The 18,795-nt window shown below is 43.0% G+C and overlaps 1 long non-coding RNA gene across 1 annotated transcript; it reads right to left on the bottom strand.

The window, feature by feature from the left end:
* Nucleotides 1-5,790: 5,790 nt before the first annotated feature.
* On the bottom strand, nucleotides 5,791-18,610 carry LOC105876256 (uncharacterized). Its single transcript, XR_012915965.1, has 4 exons — nucleotides 18,301-18,610; nucleotides 11,899-12,083; nucleotides 8,447-8,646; nucleotides 5,791-6,884 (listed from the first exon to the last, which is right to left on the bottom strand). It is a non-coding gene; the product is annotated as an uncharacterized LOC105876256 (long non-coding RNA).
* Between the last annotated feature and the right edge of the window lie 185 nt (nucleotides 18,611-18,795).

Here is an 18,795-nt window from a genome sequence, read left to right as displayed (position 1 = left end):
CTTGCAAATGCAAGTAATGCAACATTACCTACATACGTGCCAGCAAAAATAGGTTGAAAACTCCTCCTATTTATCCCTTCTATTTATAGAGCTTTTACAACTTAAAATTACACAAACACGGCATTGTTTCCTCTCCCCCCGCCATGACTTTGGCATTGCATTTCTCAGCCGGTACAAGGTTCCACGCAAATATACTCTTGGCACCCGTCAACGCAGTCTCTCTCCTGGGCGAAAAAGACAAGCTTGGGATAAGTTTTATAAAACACGTCGGTCCACGGTCTGTAGCAGGAGAGATAGATTGTTATGGAATCCGCGTCTTTTCTGCGAAATATACAGCTCTGAAAATGATGTTGCGTTCTCCCTGGGGAGCAAAAATGACTTGCCTTATCCCCTTGCTCATAGAAAAATATTTACGCATGTCTCCACTGGCCTTGTAACGGATCTCTTTCTAAACATGCTTTCCCCCCCCCAAAGATCTGCACCAAGCACATTAGCAAGCACGGGGGCTCCCCTGTGGCAGGTGTTGGACTCTTACAAGGAAGGTCTCAATGTCTATCCACTTCCTCATTTGCATTGCAAAGTAGGACTTGATCCAGCTCTACCCGGGACTGACCTCACCACCGCTAATCAAAAAGCTAAGTCAACGCGTCTGCACTATTTTTTAACGCCCATCCCTCAGGATGATGGGAAGAAATCCAGCGTCTTTGCCAAATAATTCTGCCCGGCCCTTGCCTCGATTCTATCCTCAGCAACCTTGATTTTAATTTTCACAAGTGCACGTGGGCAACAGTGGAAGAAAAGGATGAGCAGAGTTTTTGGAAACAAGCCTGGCCCCTCTGAGCCCCGTAGAGCTAGGCTGAAACCCTGAGCATTTCAGCCTATGCCACAAGGGCCCAGAATAACAAACTCTCCACTGCGGGGGGTGGGGGGGAACACCAACGCCCCCCCTTTTTCATGAAGGACTTTAACTAGTACAGGAGAGGTGCCCTCTTTGTAGTCTGCATCTGGGATCCTACTGTTGGCTGTAGATGCAATTCTAGAAAAAACATTGAGAGCTAGAAAATTGGTATAGCATTCATGTAAGTATTCATGTAAGGGGTGTGCATTTTCCCAAAAACAATAATCACTGATACAAGGCTTATTTACAAATGTATATATGTATACATATATATGTATATATGTATTTATATATATGTATATATAAACATATATAAAAATATATGTAATATGCATATTAACTGATTCATTCTTCTTTTTTTTTCTGAAAGACTAAGTCTTTTTTATTCCAAGGTCATTTTTTAAATTAGATATAATTAATAGACACTATAGAAAGTACAGATTTTCCTAGCACTCTGGGAGGCCGAGGCAGGTGGATCGCTCGAGGTCAGGAGTTGGAGACCAGCCTGAGCAAGAGCGAGACTCCGTCTCTACTATAAATAGAAAGAAATTAATTGGCCAACTAAAAATATATACAAAAAATTAGCTGGGTGTGGTGGCGCATGCCTGTAGTTCCAGTTACTCGGGAGGCTGAGGCAGGAGGATCGCTCGAGCCCAGGAGTTTGAGGTTGCTGTGAGCGAGGCTGACGCCGCGGCACTCACTCTAACCTGGGAAACAGAGTGAGACTCTGTCTCAAAAAAAGAAAGCACAGACTTTAAATGTACAGTTTGATGTGTTTTAACAAACATATGCATCCTAACCATCACAGAGAACTTTTTCATCAAACCCTAAAATTTCCCTTTAATTTAAAAAAAAATTAAAAAAAAAATTGATCTGTAATTTACATTCAGCAAAAACACAAATTTTAAATTCACAATTCCTGAAGACTATTGTTTTAACCTTTTGTTTTTAGTTCACTGAATCCACATTGCCATTTTATGCTGTTATATACATGAGAACACTCATTTTCCTCTGCTAAGATGCCCTTTTTCCTTCTGATAATATCTGCTCACTTTCCGAGTTACAGTTTTAACAGCATTCCCTTTTCTACGCCTCTCTCATACCCACGCCTCCACCATTCGTTAACTTTTCTCTAATATCTTTAGTAATTGCCACTTTGTTTTGGTTTTTGTACCCATTGACCACCCTCGTTGCAGTCTCATGGCCATGGTGTGTGCAAAACCTCTTTGTTCGCTTTTCTCACTTCACGTCTAGCCTCTTCCTAGGCAGGCAGCTAGTGCTTGGGATTATGTTTGTTGAATAAACAGCTGCGTGGTGCCAAAGGCATAGGTTAGTGCCTTGCAGAGCATCCTCCAATATAAAGCAATTTCATAACACGGGAGTATATACAGAAGTGAGGAAGCTGAGAAGCTTCCTTATCGTTTGTTGATTGACTTCCTTGCTCCCTTCAAGGACAGGAAATATTGCTGCCAGGGTCACAGTGGGGGGGTCGACTGGGGTGAAGGTCAGGAATGGTTATGAGCCTATATTCATGGACCTCAACCAGTAGCAAAGGAACCTTCAGACTCCTGAACGTTGCCGAGTTTGGTGTGTCTAGGAGCAGGTGTCTGTTTTTTTGTTGTTGTTGTTTTTTTTAACGGGAAGAGGGTCTGTACATTGTATCGAATTCTCAGAGAGATCTAATCCAAGACAAGGTGGTGCGGTGGGCTCACCCCAAACTGGGCGGCTCAAGACAACAGGAATGTAGCCCCTCATGAGGCCAGAAGTCCAAAATCGAGGCGTTGGCATAGTCTGTTCCTTTTGGACCCTCTAGAGGAGACTCTCTGTTGCAGGCCTCCCTCCCGGCTGCTCCTGGCTCCTGGCGGTTATCCCTGGCGGCCCACGGTGTGTAGACCACGTCAGTCTGATCTCTGCATGCATCCCTACCCCTGAGCATTCTCTCCTGCAGGAGTTTCCAAGTCTGAATCATGCAAGGACACTGCTCATCCCTGCATTTAGGGTCTGCCTACTTCATCCAGGATGAAGATGTTAGGACGACTCCCTTAATTAAATTTGCAAAGACCCTTTTTTCCCCAAATAAGGTCACCTTTACAATTCAAGTGGGCATTTGTCTTTTTTTGTAGGGGGAGTGGAGAGAACTTTCAACCCACTTCATGGTCCCTTAACCACTTGGGCACGGCGCTCACTGGCTGCGACCCCTCGCCCACAGCCGGCACTCACGGTCCGCACGTGGTTTGTGCTGTGCATTGACGACGCGTCCGTTTTGCTCTTGTGTGATGAGGAAAGCTTGAAAGCCCTGAAAGCTTGTTTTACTTCACAGGCAGCTTTACTTGTCATGTAAATCAGAATAGGTAACATAGACATATATGTTTTCGTTGCGTTATTTTTTAAATGTTCACAATTGTATTGTGATAAATGAAAAATTAGAAAAAGTCATATCACGGCTGTCGGCTAAAGTCGCCGTGCGCGTTCATGCGTGGCTGTCAACTATAGTTGATGCTCGGACCGAAGTGGTTAAAGAAAAGATCACAACCTCATGTTCATTCACGTGGCAAATACATGAGGAAACCTCGACCACTTCCACCCCAGATTGTTGGATGCTCTGCCAGGAATTCACGAGAATCCAGACACCTTTTGATTTCTTCATGATGAAGGAATCTTTGATCCCTGATAAGCATTTTCAAGTCCTATAATTTTGGTCCACACTGTTAAGTCTAAATGGCTTCATGGTCAGCATTAAAATGCCTTCTATTTTCAAATCAAAAGCACAATGAGATATCAGCTAACTCCAGTGAGAATGGCTTTTATCAAAAAGTCCCCAAACAACAAATGCTGGCGTGGATACAGAGAGATACGAACACTCTTACACTGCTGGTGGGACTGCAAACTAGTGCAACCTCTGTGGAAAGTACTGTGGAGATACCTCAAAGAACTAAAAGTAGAACTACCACTTGATCCAGCAATCCTACTACTGGGCATCTACCCAAAGGAAAAAAAGACATTCTATAAAAAAGACATTTGCACTCGAATGTTTATAGCAGCACAATTCACAATTGCAAAGATGTGGAAACACCCCAAGTGCCCATCAATGCATGAGTGGATTAATAAAATGCAGTATATGTACACCATGGAGTTCTACTCAGCCACAAAAAACAATGGTGATCTAGCACCTCTTGTGTTATTCTGGATGGAACTGGAGCCCATTCTACTTAGTGAAGTATCACAAGAATGGAAAAACAAGCACCACATATACTCACCATGAAATTGGTTTCACTGATCAACACCTAAGTGCACATGTAGGAATAACATTCATTGGAAATCAAGCAGGTGGGAGGGGGAGGAGGGATGGGTAAATTCACACCTAACAGGTACAGTGCACACTGTCTGGGGGATGGGCACCCTTGTACCTTTGACTCAAATGGTACAAAAGCAATTTATGTAACAAAAACCTTTGTACCCCGATAACATTCTGAAAAAAAAAATGTATATTACATTCACATCTACAACAGGCCCAATAATAGAACTATACACACATTTTAAAAAATTGAAAATAAATAAAATGCCTTTCTCTTCCCTCACAGAAGATGCTGGATGCTCTGACGGAATCAGTCCCAGCCTAAATCTGTGCATCTGAGTTCCTGGAACAATCCCGTGAAGGATCTTTTGGAAATCTCAGATTCTTTCCACATTCTCCGGCCAGCCCAGAGGCTCCGTTCCCTTGTCATAGCTGAAGCTTGACTGTACACCGCTTGGTAAACATCAGCTCTGCGAATCTATAGACAGCAGGCTCCGTTCGCGTCTAAACTTGCTTCAGTTGGGTGTTTGCCAGGGACATCACACCGCAGAATGTCCCCATGCTGTGAAGGTCTCTTGCGTTTTGCATTTAACCCGCAAGTTTATCTGCAAAGTTTGCATCATCTTTCTCCTTGCCCAGGGTTGAAGCCATTTGGCGAAACCCAAAACAAATGACACCAAGCGCTCCCTTGGTATAAAACGTTCCTGCTTGCTACGTAAAAGCACCCTTCTACCAGTCATCGTTGTGGTTAGTCCCAGCTGCGTGCATGCCAAATACTTCCTGGTCTGGGTGCTATTATATTTCCATATCTGTCTGCATCTGACAGCATTCTTGCTCGCTGGGCATGCTCAGAATCTCTCTTTGTTCCTTTAACATCTCAGATGGACTGTTTCGGGGAGCACTGCGCAAACAGAATTTTCTGTCTTTACTTAGGACTGCATCTTTATCATGTAAGACTGCTCTGAATCATGCTTTCTGGGCTCTGAGGTCCTTCGCTGCTATTGATACTGACTCATTCACTGATAGTGATTTTTCTAATTGCCGTGTGCAGCCATGCCTTGTGCAACTTTCAAAAGACAAAAAAAAAAAAAACCCACAAAACAGAAACTCTGCAGCTCTTTCTTTCTTTCTTTCTTTCTTTCTTTCTTTCTTTCTTTCTTTCTTTCTTTCTTTCTTTCTTTCTTTCTTTCTTTCTTTCTTTCTTTCTTTCTTTCTTGAGACAGAGTCTCACTCTGTTGCCCAGGCTAGAGTGAGTGCCATGGCATCAGCCTAGCTCACAGCAACCTCAAACTCCTGGGCCCAAGCGATCCTCCTGCCTCAGCTTCCTCTCGAGTAGCTGGAACTACAGGCATGCGCCACTACACCCGGCTAATTTTTTGTATATATTTTTAGTTGGCCAATTAATTTCTTTCTATTTATAATAGAGACAGGGGTCTCACTCTTGCTCAGGCATACAAACCTTGGTCTTGAACTCCTGACCTTGAGCGATCCTCCCGCCTCGGCCTCCCAGAGTGCTAGGATGACAGGCGTGAGCCACCGCGCGCCCGGCCATCTCTGTAGCTTTTTCATTGCTACATCTTCTTCCCAAGAATACAAGAATAGTCTGCACATCTGGAGTAAAAGCATAGTTTTAGGCACAGGAACATCCTCAAAGATGCAGCACTATCTCCAAATTCCACATACATCTCAGCGGACACAGTGCTGCTCGGTCTGACTTCTAACAGGGACCACCTCAGGCACTGCACATGGGAATGTGTTTTATGACTTCTTCCAACAGGGTCGACTCTGTTGTAATGATACCCACACTGGGAATTGAGTTCTTCATATCAATCTAGCGGATGGGCCCAACCCGTACCTTTGATCTCCGGAGCTGCCCAGAAAAAGTTGCTGAATTAGAGAGATTGTCCAAGGTTTGTATGCCAAGTGGACCCACCCAGTTCTCCTCTGGCCTTCTGTTTGTCGGGGATACTGTTTCATTCTTTTGCCCTGCTGCTTCTACAGGCTCTGGAAACAAAAGCCTCTGTTTGGAAGTGTTATTTCTTTCCTCCTAGGTCAAATGCCTTGGGGCCCGGGGTAGTGGTGGGAGAACTTCACTACACACCCAACAGAGGATTCCAGAAATACTTTATTACAGTTCTTACAAAGATACGTCTCCCTCAGCTTCTGCTATACAAAGGTTGCTCACTTGCAAACTGACAAAATCCCAGTGAATCGGGAGTTTCCTCTAGCTTTGTCTTGCCTCCCCCAGCCCCAGATGCAAACCAAGGAGAAAACAAAGGGTTAGTTGCTTGGGATTATCTTCCAAGCACAGAGGCGGGTATTATCTTTAACACCAGTCAAGAATTTCCCTTAGAAGTTAGCAGGGTGGTTTATTTGTCTCCTAGTTTGACATTCCTTTCCCATACCTATCTCGAGGTATCTTGCAATGAGAACTGTTCACATAAATTCAACAATAAATAAACAGTCACTAGTGGAGTGAGTTATTCAAGAGCCTGTAATTTTTAGTACCGTGTGGGCTGGTCTAATTATACCCAAGAAGCTATGAAAAGTTAACACAGGGGAGAGATGTTTCACTTTGTCTGCTATGGAATGCATACCTTTTTCTTTTCTTTCTTTCTTTTTTTTTTTTCTACAGCGTCTTCATTTTATTTGTTCATCTTGCGTTTGTCATCTTCATCGATACACACAGAACTGCAGGAACAGCAAACACAAATCTGAAGTGTGTGTCTAGACCTACTTTGCACGGTTCATTTTTCTATCATGACACGTTGTCAGCTCTGTGGGATGATCATATCACTAATGCCATCTCTCCGCCTGGAAAAACACCACTGCCCAACTAGTTGGATAGCATGCCCTTGGAGACGTGTTTGTTTACAGTGGCGGTGGGATTTCTACCGTGTCATCAGTCTGCTGAGCCCTCATTTGTTTTATCATCCTGAGAAACTCTTGGAGACAGGTGGAAAGTGGGTCTCGGGTATCCAATACCAGACCATTACTAGCTTGGCAGGTAACACAATTCAAATACTACTCTGAAATAACATTTCCCAGTAGGAAACTCAAACCGAAAAGAAGAGAGAGTGAGATAAAAAGGAAAAGTTCCATCTGCTTCCCCGTTGGACCCTCTACCCTGATTTTTCTCCTTGGGAGATCCACTGAGAATTTTCTGTGACTACAGAATCCTATATGCTCTTGTAAAAATAAAATCCCAAGCAAACAAAATAAATTCAAATGAATCCTGTGGTGCCAATAAATACACTTGCAATAAAATAAATGCAAATCAATCCTATGGTGCAGATAAATACACTTGCAAGAAAATATTAATACATAAATCGATCCTATGATATGGTCTGTTCGTTTTCAATAAAATGTTGAGATGATTTCACAAATACATATATATATGTATATATATATACAGAAATCATCATAGATTTTTAAAAATGGCTACACAATAGTCTATGGTAAGGGCCTATACTGATTTATTTTTCTGTTTATTTAGTTATTTATTTTTGAGACAGGGTCTTACTCTGTCGCCCAGGATAGAATGCAGTACTGTCATCATAGCTCACTGCAATCTCACTCCTAGGCTCCAGCAATCCTCCTGCCTCAGCCTCCCGAGTAGCTGGGACTACAGGTGCTTGCCACTATGCCCAGGTAATTTTTTCTATTTGTTGTAGAGATGGGGTCTGGCCGTGTTTGCTCATGCTGGTCTCAAACTCCTGATCTCAAAGAATCCTACCACCTCAGCCTCCCAAGTGCTAGGATGACAGACATAAGCCACCATGCCACGCCTCTTTTTCAGTATGTGTATATATATATATATATATATATATATATATATATATATATATATATATATATTTTAATGACATACACTTTATTTCTTAGAGCAGTTTTAAATTTACGGACGAATTAAACAGAAAGCACAGACAGTTCCCATACACCCCACTCTCACCCTGCACACAGATTTCCCTTATCATTAACATCTTGCATTCTTGTGTTGCATTTGTTACAATCAATGAACTCACCTGGACACATCAGTATGACCCATAGCCCACAGTTTACATTAGGGTTCACTCATCAGTGTTGTATATAGTCCATGGGTTCTGACAGATACATAATGTCATCTATCTACCATGACAGTACATATTTAATTTACTTTATTGATGTTATTTTTCTCCCATAGCTCCAATAACCCTTTCTCCCCCACCCCTACCTGCTCTGAGGTCTCAGTTCTCAACATGCATCAGACTTACCTGGGGACATTGTAAAAATGTCATGCATGCTCCTTTGAGATGTAATTCAGATGGTCTCTGGTTGGGCTCAGGCTTGTGTAGCATTTTTTCTTTTGATGTTCCAGGTCATTTTCAGGGTTCATGGGGTAGGTAACAGCCACCACAGGGCTCACCTTTTGGCCTTTGCTCTTAACTCAGCAGGCAGACAGATCTTTGTGAAACTAAACAGATCAGATCACATTTCTGCTCAAAATTTGACAATACCTCTGAACTGGACTCAAGGTTGCCAAAGGAAGTACAGGACACCGGTTGAATTTGAATGTCACAAAAACCGTGAATGCTTTTTTTTTTTTTTTTTACTATAAATATGTCCCAAAGATTGCACAGAACATACTTCTGCTAAACTTCATGGTTTATCTGACATTCAAATTCAACTGGGCAATGAGTATAAGTATATCCCAAAGATTTATGAGCTATACTTCCACTAAAAATCAAATTCAACTAGGTTTTGGCATGAGGGTGCCCAAACATTGCACAGAACATGCTTATACTAAGATATAATAGTTATTTCTTGTTTACCTGAAATTCAGTTCAACTGTGTGTTCGGCACAAGTATGTCCCAATTATTACTTGGGACATACTTATATTTAAAAAATACATTGTTTATCTGACATTCAAATTTAATGGGCATCCTGTATTTTTATTTGCTCAATCTGGCAACATCTCTCAGAGTAAAAGGCAAGGATCTTACAGGAGCCTTCAGGTCCACCCACCTGCTCATGACCCTACCTGCCCCAGAGGTTGTTCCCAGCTGTCCAGGCAAGTCAGACATATACCCCCTCCAAGAGCCTTGATATCACCAGACACCTCCTCACTCACTTCTTCTTCCTTAAGGGTGATAAAATTTGCCCTCCGGAAGACCTCCTACCCGTCATGATTTCCATCCACCCATCCCTCCATATACCCATCTATCCATCCATCTATCCACCCATCCATCTACCCACCCACCCATCGATCTACCCACCCACCCATCCATCTACCCACCCACCCATCCATCCTTCACCCACTCATCCACAAACCCATCCACCCATCCATCCACCCACCCATCCATCCATCCATCCATCCTCCCAGCCATCCACCCACCAATCCATCCATCTATCCATCCATCCATCTACCCATCCATTCATCCATCCATCCATCTACCCATCCATTTATACATCCATCTATCCACCCATCCATCTACCCACTCACTTATCTATCCTTCACCCACTCATCCACAAACCCATCCATCCATCTAGCCATCCATCCTTCTAGCCATCCAGCCACCAATCCATCCATCTATCCATCCATCCATCTACCCATCCATTCATCAATCTATCCATCCATCCATCCATCCATCCACCCGTCCATTCATCCATCCATCCATCATCCATCCATCCATCCACCCATCCATCCACCCACCCATCCATCCATCCATGCATCCACCCATCCATCCGTCTATCCATCTACCCATCCATCCATATATCCATCTACCCATCCATCCATCCATCCATCCATCCATCCACCCATCCATCCACCCACCCATCCATCCATCCATGCATCCACCCATCCATCCATCTATCCATCCATCTACCCATCCATCCATCCATCCATCCATCATCCATTCATCCATCCACCCATCCATCCACCCACCCATCCATCCATCCATGCATCCACCCATCCATCCATCTATCCATCCATCTACCCATCCATCCATATATCCATCTATCCATCCATCCATCCATCCATCCATCCATCCATCCACCCATTCATCCACCCACCCATCCATCTATCCATGCATCCACCCATTCATCCATCTATCCATCTATCCACCCATCCATCTATCCTATCTTTCTTCCTATCTATGATCTGTCTACACCTGCGCTGAGGAGCTGCTGAGGTCCAAGTGCCTCAAATCAAGAGGTCTATGAACATAATGTTTATGGGACTGGCAGGGGATGGCAAAGATATTTTCCATGTTCACATTTGCCTTTCAAATTAGCTTCTGTACTTTAAAATTATGCACATTTCAAATGTGTATGCAGACATATATACAAACATATACACAAGCACACATAAATGTGTTTTAACATAAACATGTGTATATGTCGGCTTATATATCTTTAGGTTTGCATAAATATACACATATGTATTTCTGTTTATATATGTATATGTATGTACATATTTGCATGTGTGTTTTTATATATGTCTACATATATATTTATTTTTCCCCTAGGCTATATAGACACAAATGTGCCATTTAAAAAAAAATGGTTTCTTGGCCAGGTCTGGTGGCTCACGCCTGTAATCCTAGCACTCTGGGAGGCCTAGGCAGGAGGATCGCTCAACATCAGGAGTTCGAAATCAGCTTGAGCAAGAGCGAGACCCTGTCTCTACTAAAAATAGAAAGAAATTAATTGGCCAACTAAAAATACATAGAGAAAATTAGCTAGGCATGGGAGGCTGGAAGATCGCTTGGGCCCCAGAGTTTAAGGTTGCCATGAGCTAGGCTGACACCACAGCACTCTGGCCCAGGGAATGGAGTGAGACTCTGTCTCAAAAAAAAAAAAAAAAGGTTTCTTAGAAAAGGCTTCTTTTTCTAAACTTATATTATTTCATATAAACTTAATATAAAACATATTTAAAACTTATAATAATGCAATCTTATACTATAAATATATTTATTATTATATCTTTAAAGTCCATATATTTATTCTAATATATTATGGTTCCATTTTTTTCTCTCATTAGCGACACATCTTTCTCAACTCTTTTTTTCCTTAATTTTTTTTTGTTTGTTTCAGCATGTTACGGGGGTACACATTTTTAAGCATACGTTTTTACACATTGAGAGTTCATTTTCACATAAGGAGCCAAGAAGAAACCCAGGGTATCTACTTTTTCTTTAAATTTAAGTCACTAAGCAGTTGTCTGCAAGACATCGATTGGGTCTAGCTCTGTTCTCTCCAACTGTTTAAAAAGTCACAAGCCTTATGGATGCCTTCCAGACTGCAGTGCAATCCATTTCTCAATCTCCTTCTCTCCTCTCCGATAACCAAACGATTCCAAAATCCTGCCTACGTCCGGTCTCATGACAAATCTTATTTTCTAGAACTTTAGGATCCCTGTCTCACTCCCATCCTCCCAGATATACTTTAACTTCCCTTGCTCAAGTTCTGACGCGCCCCTTGATGGGATGACCCAGTGGTAAGTCATCTTAGAGGGAAGAATTCCAGAGGCAGACGTTTCTCTCCAAGGTCAGGGTATGCGTTTTTTCTTTCATCACATCTTCCTAAGGTCCTTTGGGAGTACTCAAGTTTCCCTCCTTGTGAGTCATCAATACCCTAATACTGATAAGTATTGATGACCGACTACCGTTAGTCAGCCATGAAACACTGGGGCTTGTGGATAAGACGTGATAAATGTTATCTTACCTTTCTCCTAGAAAGTGGCATAAACAACAGAGTCATCACTTTCTTCTAGCAGGGACTTAAGAGAGCTCTAACCCAATCCATCATTTTCCAAAAGCTGGTTTCCAGATCTCCCAGTTTTTCTCTCTCATGGAATCATTTATGTGTGTCCTGAGGTCTGCATGTTCGTGACAGTAAAATGATACATGCTTGCAGAGAAAAGGAGAATACAATTTAAAATGAAGACTTTTTTTTATAATCCAGATGCATTCCTGACATTTTCCTACCATTTTTATTTTTTAATTACTTTTAATTTTTTTTTTCATTTCAGCATATTCCGGGGGTACAAATGTGTAGGTTACATCTATTGCTTTTGCCCCATCTGAGTCAGAGCTTCAAGCGTGCCCATCCCAAAGACAGTGCCCACCGCACCCATTAGGTGTGAATATGCCCATCCCCTCCTCCTCTTCCCACCTGCCCGACACCCGATGAATGTTACTACTATATGTGCACTTAAGTGTTGAGCAGTTAGTACCAGTTTGATGGTGAGTCCATGTGGTGCTCATTTTAGGTCATTTTCTATATCATTAAGATTGGAATATACTATACAATATGGACTGCTGCCTGCATTTCTTAAAAATCTAACTATGATTTTTCCATTTTGTGCGCCACATTTAGGAAGAGTTTGAAGATTTCCTCATGTAAACATGCCAGTATAAATGTATGTGTTCTCCTAATTTTGGATGCTGAAAGGTATCTCTGTTTCTCTATCATCAAAACTGCCTAGAATATTGGGGTGACCATGAAGCTTTTGCTGTACTCTGGAATTTGATTTTGATAAATAAATTCCTACATAGAGAACGAGTGGACCAAAACATAGGATCATTGTTCACACCACAGGGCTTTGTACTAATGGACATTACAATCAAAAACATGTAATAACCTTCGTGCCAGCATTCCATCTTTTCAGTGCTCAGTGGATTAAAAAAAAAAAAAAGAAAGAAAACAAAACAATGAGCTGCTACATTTGTTTGAGCCACCACATTTTTTAGCTGCATTTCTTTGATTACTGTTTATTATAAACAATTTTTCTCTGTGTGCAAATGACCCATAGCTATGTCCTTTTAAAAGTTTTAAATGCATTTATTAGTATCCTTATTTTCATTATTTATTTTGGCTGTCCTTTTTACTCTTTTCAAAAATTCATCTATTACCATCCTTTCACCGTTCATGACTTTGACCATTCATTTCCCGCACTGTGCATGCTTGCCATAAAAGGGCTGTCAATTTACTTATATTCCAATAACTCTCTTGACCTTTTTTAACTAGTCAGGTCTAATGCATCCTTACCCCTGCAGTTCCAGCTCTGTGCAGCTTAGAGAAAGTCCTTCCAAGCTCACCCAGGGAGTGGACAACTGGCAGTATTATTTTCCTTTTAGTCTTACTGTTTTACGTTTCCCATCCATTTCACTCTAATACTACTGGTATTTATTTTAGTTCTTTTTCTTCTGATGCCTTTGTGGTATTTTTACATATAGTACAAGGTGGGAATCTAAATTAGCTTTTTTCCCCTAAAAATAGAGAACTGTTGATACTCGTTTGTTATTTATTATGTCTGCAGACATAATGGGACTTGATGTGTTATAATTCACCTCATGTTATACTATGTTGCACTTTATCTGTGCAACATCGATGTGCTATAATTTATCTCATGTTACTATGTTGCACTTTATCTCATGTACATAAAGTGACTTGATGTGTCATAATTCACCTTGTGTTACTATGTTGTACTTTATCTGATGTTACTATGTTGCACATAACAACAACATTGGTGTGCTATAATTTATCTCATGTTACTATGTTGCACTTTGAGTTACTTACAGCCTCCTGGGACCAGTTCAAAGCACACCAGAAAAAAGAAAGAGCAGAAACCACCTAATTCAGATGCATTCCAAGTGATAAAGTCAGCTTTGTATATTCTAGGATGTAGCTCCTTGGTTAAGGGCTTCTGCCCACTTCTTTGCCATCCCAGTGTCGAGATTGTAAAGATCTAATTAAAGGAAAGCTCATTAACAGACACTAAAGAACAGAATGCTAAAGTGTCCACGATTAACTTATTTTGAAGTCATTTTACTTTTTAACTTACTCCCCTACTCCTTAATCATTATCATTAGTCTTTGGGTAAAATGTTACCTTTGAGGTTCAAATCCAGAAATCCAATTACACAACAACCACATGGGCACATAACATTAACTTCCCTTTTGGAAGAAGGATTGTTCTTTCCTGTGCATTTGTTTACCTTTTGGGAAGAGCCATTCACCTGCATTCCTTCGATAGGTACCTTAGATTTTCCACAAACCTTGCCAGGATGCCAGAAAAAAAAACTCTCAGGTATCTCTCGGGTGAGGGCTAAACTCACCATCTGCTAATTTAATAATGAATGTTTACTAGCAAAGACAAAGATAATATCTTCCACGCTTTCCTATCGGTTTTTCTTTGGGATGACTTGAGAAAAGCCAATAATGTTTAGAAACATTATTTTTGGAGGTCAGCTCTGGACACAATGAATGAAATTGCCTTGCTTGTATCCTTCTACTTGTGCAGATTTTTAAAACTTCAATTTGCAGAGAGAGGGGCTTAGGGTTTTGTGTGGTTTTACCTACTGATGGATTGGTCGATTTTAACTGGATGACTTATCACCCAGCTATTTGACCATCCAGGGACAAATTCACTAAGGAGGAATTAGTCCTTTTAAGTCCATGCAGAAGAATTCAAGACCTCCCTCTAATTTGGAGACTGGCTGTCTTCTGTCCTGGGGAGCTTCATTTCACTCAAAACAGGGCTGTTTCTAAACCAGCCTCACCCTAGATGAGGTGAGATGCTGTCCGGCTTGAACACACACGTAGGGTCAGGACCCTTCTCCGACAAGTCACGTTGGGGAGCTGTTTTAAAAAGACGTCCCACCACCGGATGTTTTATCTCTAGAGAATCGGGCTCCGAAATACGGCACACAGAGTGCCTGTTGAAGACTGTGAAGAAGGATGGTGACTCAGCTGGGCTCTGGCCGCAGCCGGCCTCTGATAACTGTGCGTATGCTTATAATTATAAAATAAATCTCATCTTCCTACATTAGTCACGACCGGCATGACCTTATCAGCAGATACACTGAGCACGGGCAGCGACCCATTCCATTCCCAGGGTCGAGTAGACACTCAACGAAAGGCATTGCCTTAATCATGCTAAGATCTGACTACCGAAGTCTGAAACTGTCTCTCTGTAACTAAACATCTCTCTCACTCCCTGCCTGCCGTCCAAGCCCAGATCTTAAGCGCACACATCCTTAGGCAGGGATCAGCAGTTTCCCACCCAGGCTGGGTCCCCAGGGGACAGTTCCTGTCACTATATTTAGCTCTTGGAGGACATTCATGCTTGGTCATGTAACATGCTTGGTCAATTAACAACACCACGCTTATTTCCAAATATCTGTTTGGTTGGGTACGTGGCAACAGGAATATATATATATATATACATGCAAATATGCACACACATTCATGCTTGGTCAGATAACACTATCCAAATATCTGTTTAGGTGGGTAAGTGGCAACAGGCATATATATATATATATATATATATATATATATATATATATGCAAATATGCACACACATTCATGCTTGGTCAGATAACACTATCCAAATATCTATTTAGGTGGGTAAGTGGCAACAGGCATATATATATATATATACACACAAATATGCATACACATTCATGCTTGGTCAGATAACACTATCCAAATATCTGTTTAGATGGGTAAGTGGCAACAGGCATATATATATATATATATATGTATATACATATACACAAATATGCACACACGCTTGGTCAGATAACAGTATACTTATTTCCAAATATCTGTTTAGGAGGGTAAGTGGCAACAGGCATATATATATATATATACATATATATATATACACAAATATGCATACACATTCATGCTCGGTTAGATAACACTATCCAAATATCTGTTTAGGTGGGTAAGTGGCAACAGGCATATATATATATATATATATATATATATATATATGCACACACGCTTGGTCAGATAACAGTATGCTTATTTCCAATATCTGTTTAGGAGGGTAAGTGGCAATAGGCATATATATATATATATATATATATATATATACACACACATACATACACACACAAATATGCACACACATTCATGCTTGGTCAGATAACAGTATGCTTATTTCCAAATATCTGTTGTTTAGGAGGGTAAGTGGCAAAAGAAATATATATACATATATATGCACACACATTCATGCTTGGTCAAATAACAACACCACGTTTATTTCTGAATATCTGTTTTAAGAGTGTAAGTGGCAACGGGAATATATATATATATGTATGTATATATATATATATATATATGCAAATATGCACACACATTCATGCTTGGTCAGTTAACAATATGCTTATTTCCAAATATCTGTTCAGGTGGGTAGATGGCAACAGGCACATACATGCACAAATACAAACACACACAGTATATACACGCTCAAAGAAGCGTTCAGATGCCTTTCACAGAGTTCCAACTGGGATTTCCCTCACATCTAACAACTCCTGCACCTACCACTGTGTTGCATGTATAGTTCTCTCTGGCTAGGGGTAGGGCCTCATTCCTTCTGGATGACAGAGCTCGGGTGTTTCCTCACTCACTCCACCACCAAATAACACTGCATCATAAAGAGAGTAATGGCCCTTTAATGTCTAGTTTACAGGGATTTTCCTTTTTTGTCTCTAAAGTAATAGGCTGTGGTTTTGGACGGAGTTTTATGTCCTTCCAGATGAAAGCTGCTTTGCAAAGCAAGGTGCCGCCAAACGTGCTGGGGATATTTATGCAAAGAGGTAGGGATGTGGTGAGACTTAGGGTGAGAGAGGCGGACTACGACCAACCCGGCCACCCAAGCAGAGTGGGGGTACTGCAAATTCCTCTGTCACATTCTCCGTCCTGGGTGCAATGCAGTGGCACCCGGACATCTCTAATTAATTAGCTTGTGACCCCGGAGCCTTGACGAAAGGCCTTTTCATTAGCCAGCAACGTGGCATTAACAAGGTCAGATCCAGGCGAGGGGCGCGCGGGCTCTGCGGGGAGACGCCTGTGGTCACCAAACCGAACCCCAGCAGGGCCTGGTGGCCCAAGCCGCGCGGGGACGTGTCTTTGCCCAACACGTCCGAACCAGGCAGGGCTCAGGGGTATTGGGGCCCCGCAGGGGGCGCGCGCTTTTCCGCATTCCAGCTCACAATTTGGCAGAGAGAGTAAGAGAGGGAGTCAAGCCTTAGGGAAATGCCACCCACAAAATGCAGGTTGGGGGTGGGGCGCGGCTGGCAGCCTGGGGCCAGAAAGCCACACCCAGAACTGGGTTCAGACTTCCCGTCGCCCCCTCTTAGTGGGCTGCGCTACAACGATGGCGCGGCCTGGTCCCCTTAAAAACGCATCCCTTCTGACCTGGCCCTGCGGCCTAGCCTTTCTGAAAGACCCCCTGACCTGGGAGGAGTGAAGGACAGGACGCTCCCTCCAGTGGCAAAATCGCTGAGAATCCCTCAGAACGAGGTGGCAAGAAGCACTTTCCCCGAAAGCTGCTCCAAGTTTGGTCGCTGGACGCTCTGCAAGCCCGACAGGAGCGCAGCGCCTAGGCCGTCGCCAGCCAGGCCGGCTGCAGAACGCTCTGCATTTTCGCCGGATCCCCTGGCAAAAGGGTGTCCAGACGCCCAGTTCTATTTGCATTTCAAATAAACACGAGGAGGTTTTTTTTTTTTTTTTTAGGATCAGTGGTACGTGCAGATATTGCCTGAGACATACTTAAACCCGAAACAGAGAACATCTTTGTGTATCGGAACTTCAACCCCAAGTGGACCCATTGCATTGCTTTCTCTAACAGCGGCCGGTGTGTGTAAAACCAGCGGCGAGGCCGGGCGCGGTGGCTCACGCCTGTAATCCCAGCACTCTGGGAGGCCGAGGCGGGCGGATTGCTCGAGGTCGGGAGTTCGAGACCAGCCTGAGCAAGAGCGAGACCCCGTCTCTACTAAAAATAGAAAGAAATGAATTGGCCAACTAATATATATATATAGAAAAAATTAGCCGGGCATGGTGGCGCATGCCTGTAGTCTCAGCTACTCGGGAGGCTGAGGCAGGATCGCTTGAGCCCAGGAGTTGGAGGTTGCTGTGAGCTAGGCTGACGCCACTGCACTCACTCTAACCTGGGCAACAGAGTGAGACTGTCTCAAAAAAAAATAAAAATAAATAAAAATAAAACCAGTGGCCGGTCGAGTTGCAGGCCCCGCACTCCGTTGCTCCAGATCTCAAATCTGTCTCTCCCTATTAAAAATATATATATTCACTTTAACATGATTATAGACTCACAGGAAGCTGCAGAGGAACGTGTAGAGAAGTCCCCTCACACCCATGCCTCTTGCAAACTTCAAATCTTGAACCACTTTGCTCTTGCGCCAACAGCAAAACCAGGAAGCTGGTTTTTTATTCGTCCACTATTTTTATTCGCCAGACCTGACACCCCTAGCCCGGATTCGCGCGCACACGGCTCGGTTTACACAGGCTTCCACGCGCGTTACACTCCATTTTCAGTTTTGTATTTCAACTTTACTTTGCTCCGAGCCACGCCCTCCCCGTCCCCCAATCTTCCGGGCTGGGGCGCAGCGACCCGGCTGGCAAGCCCGAGCGTCCCCAGGGGAAAGTCCGCCCGGGCCCCACCCCGGGGCGCAGCGGGGCGCGGAGGGGGCGCGGGCGCCTCCCCAACGCCCCGCGTCCTGCCCGGGCGCCGGAGCAGCCCCCACGCGCCACCCTCACGGCTCCTGGGCGGGGTCGCGCCGGGGGCGGAGCGCGGCGGCGAAGGCGACG

Source organism: Microcebus murinus, chromosome X (genome assembly GCF_040939455.1).
Source record: "Microcebus murinus isolate Inina chromosome X, M.murinus_Inina_mat1.0, whole genome shotgun sequence".
Lineage (NCBI taxonomy): Eukaryota > Metazoa > Chordata > Mammalia > Primates > Cheirogaleidae > Microcebus > Microcebus murinus.
This window is presented reverse-complemented; position numbering and strand designations above follow the sequence as displayed.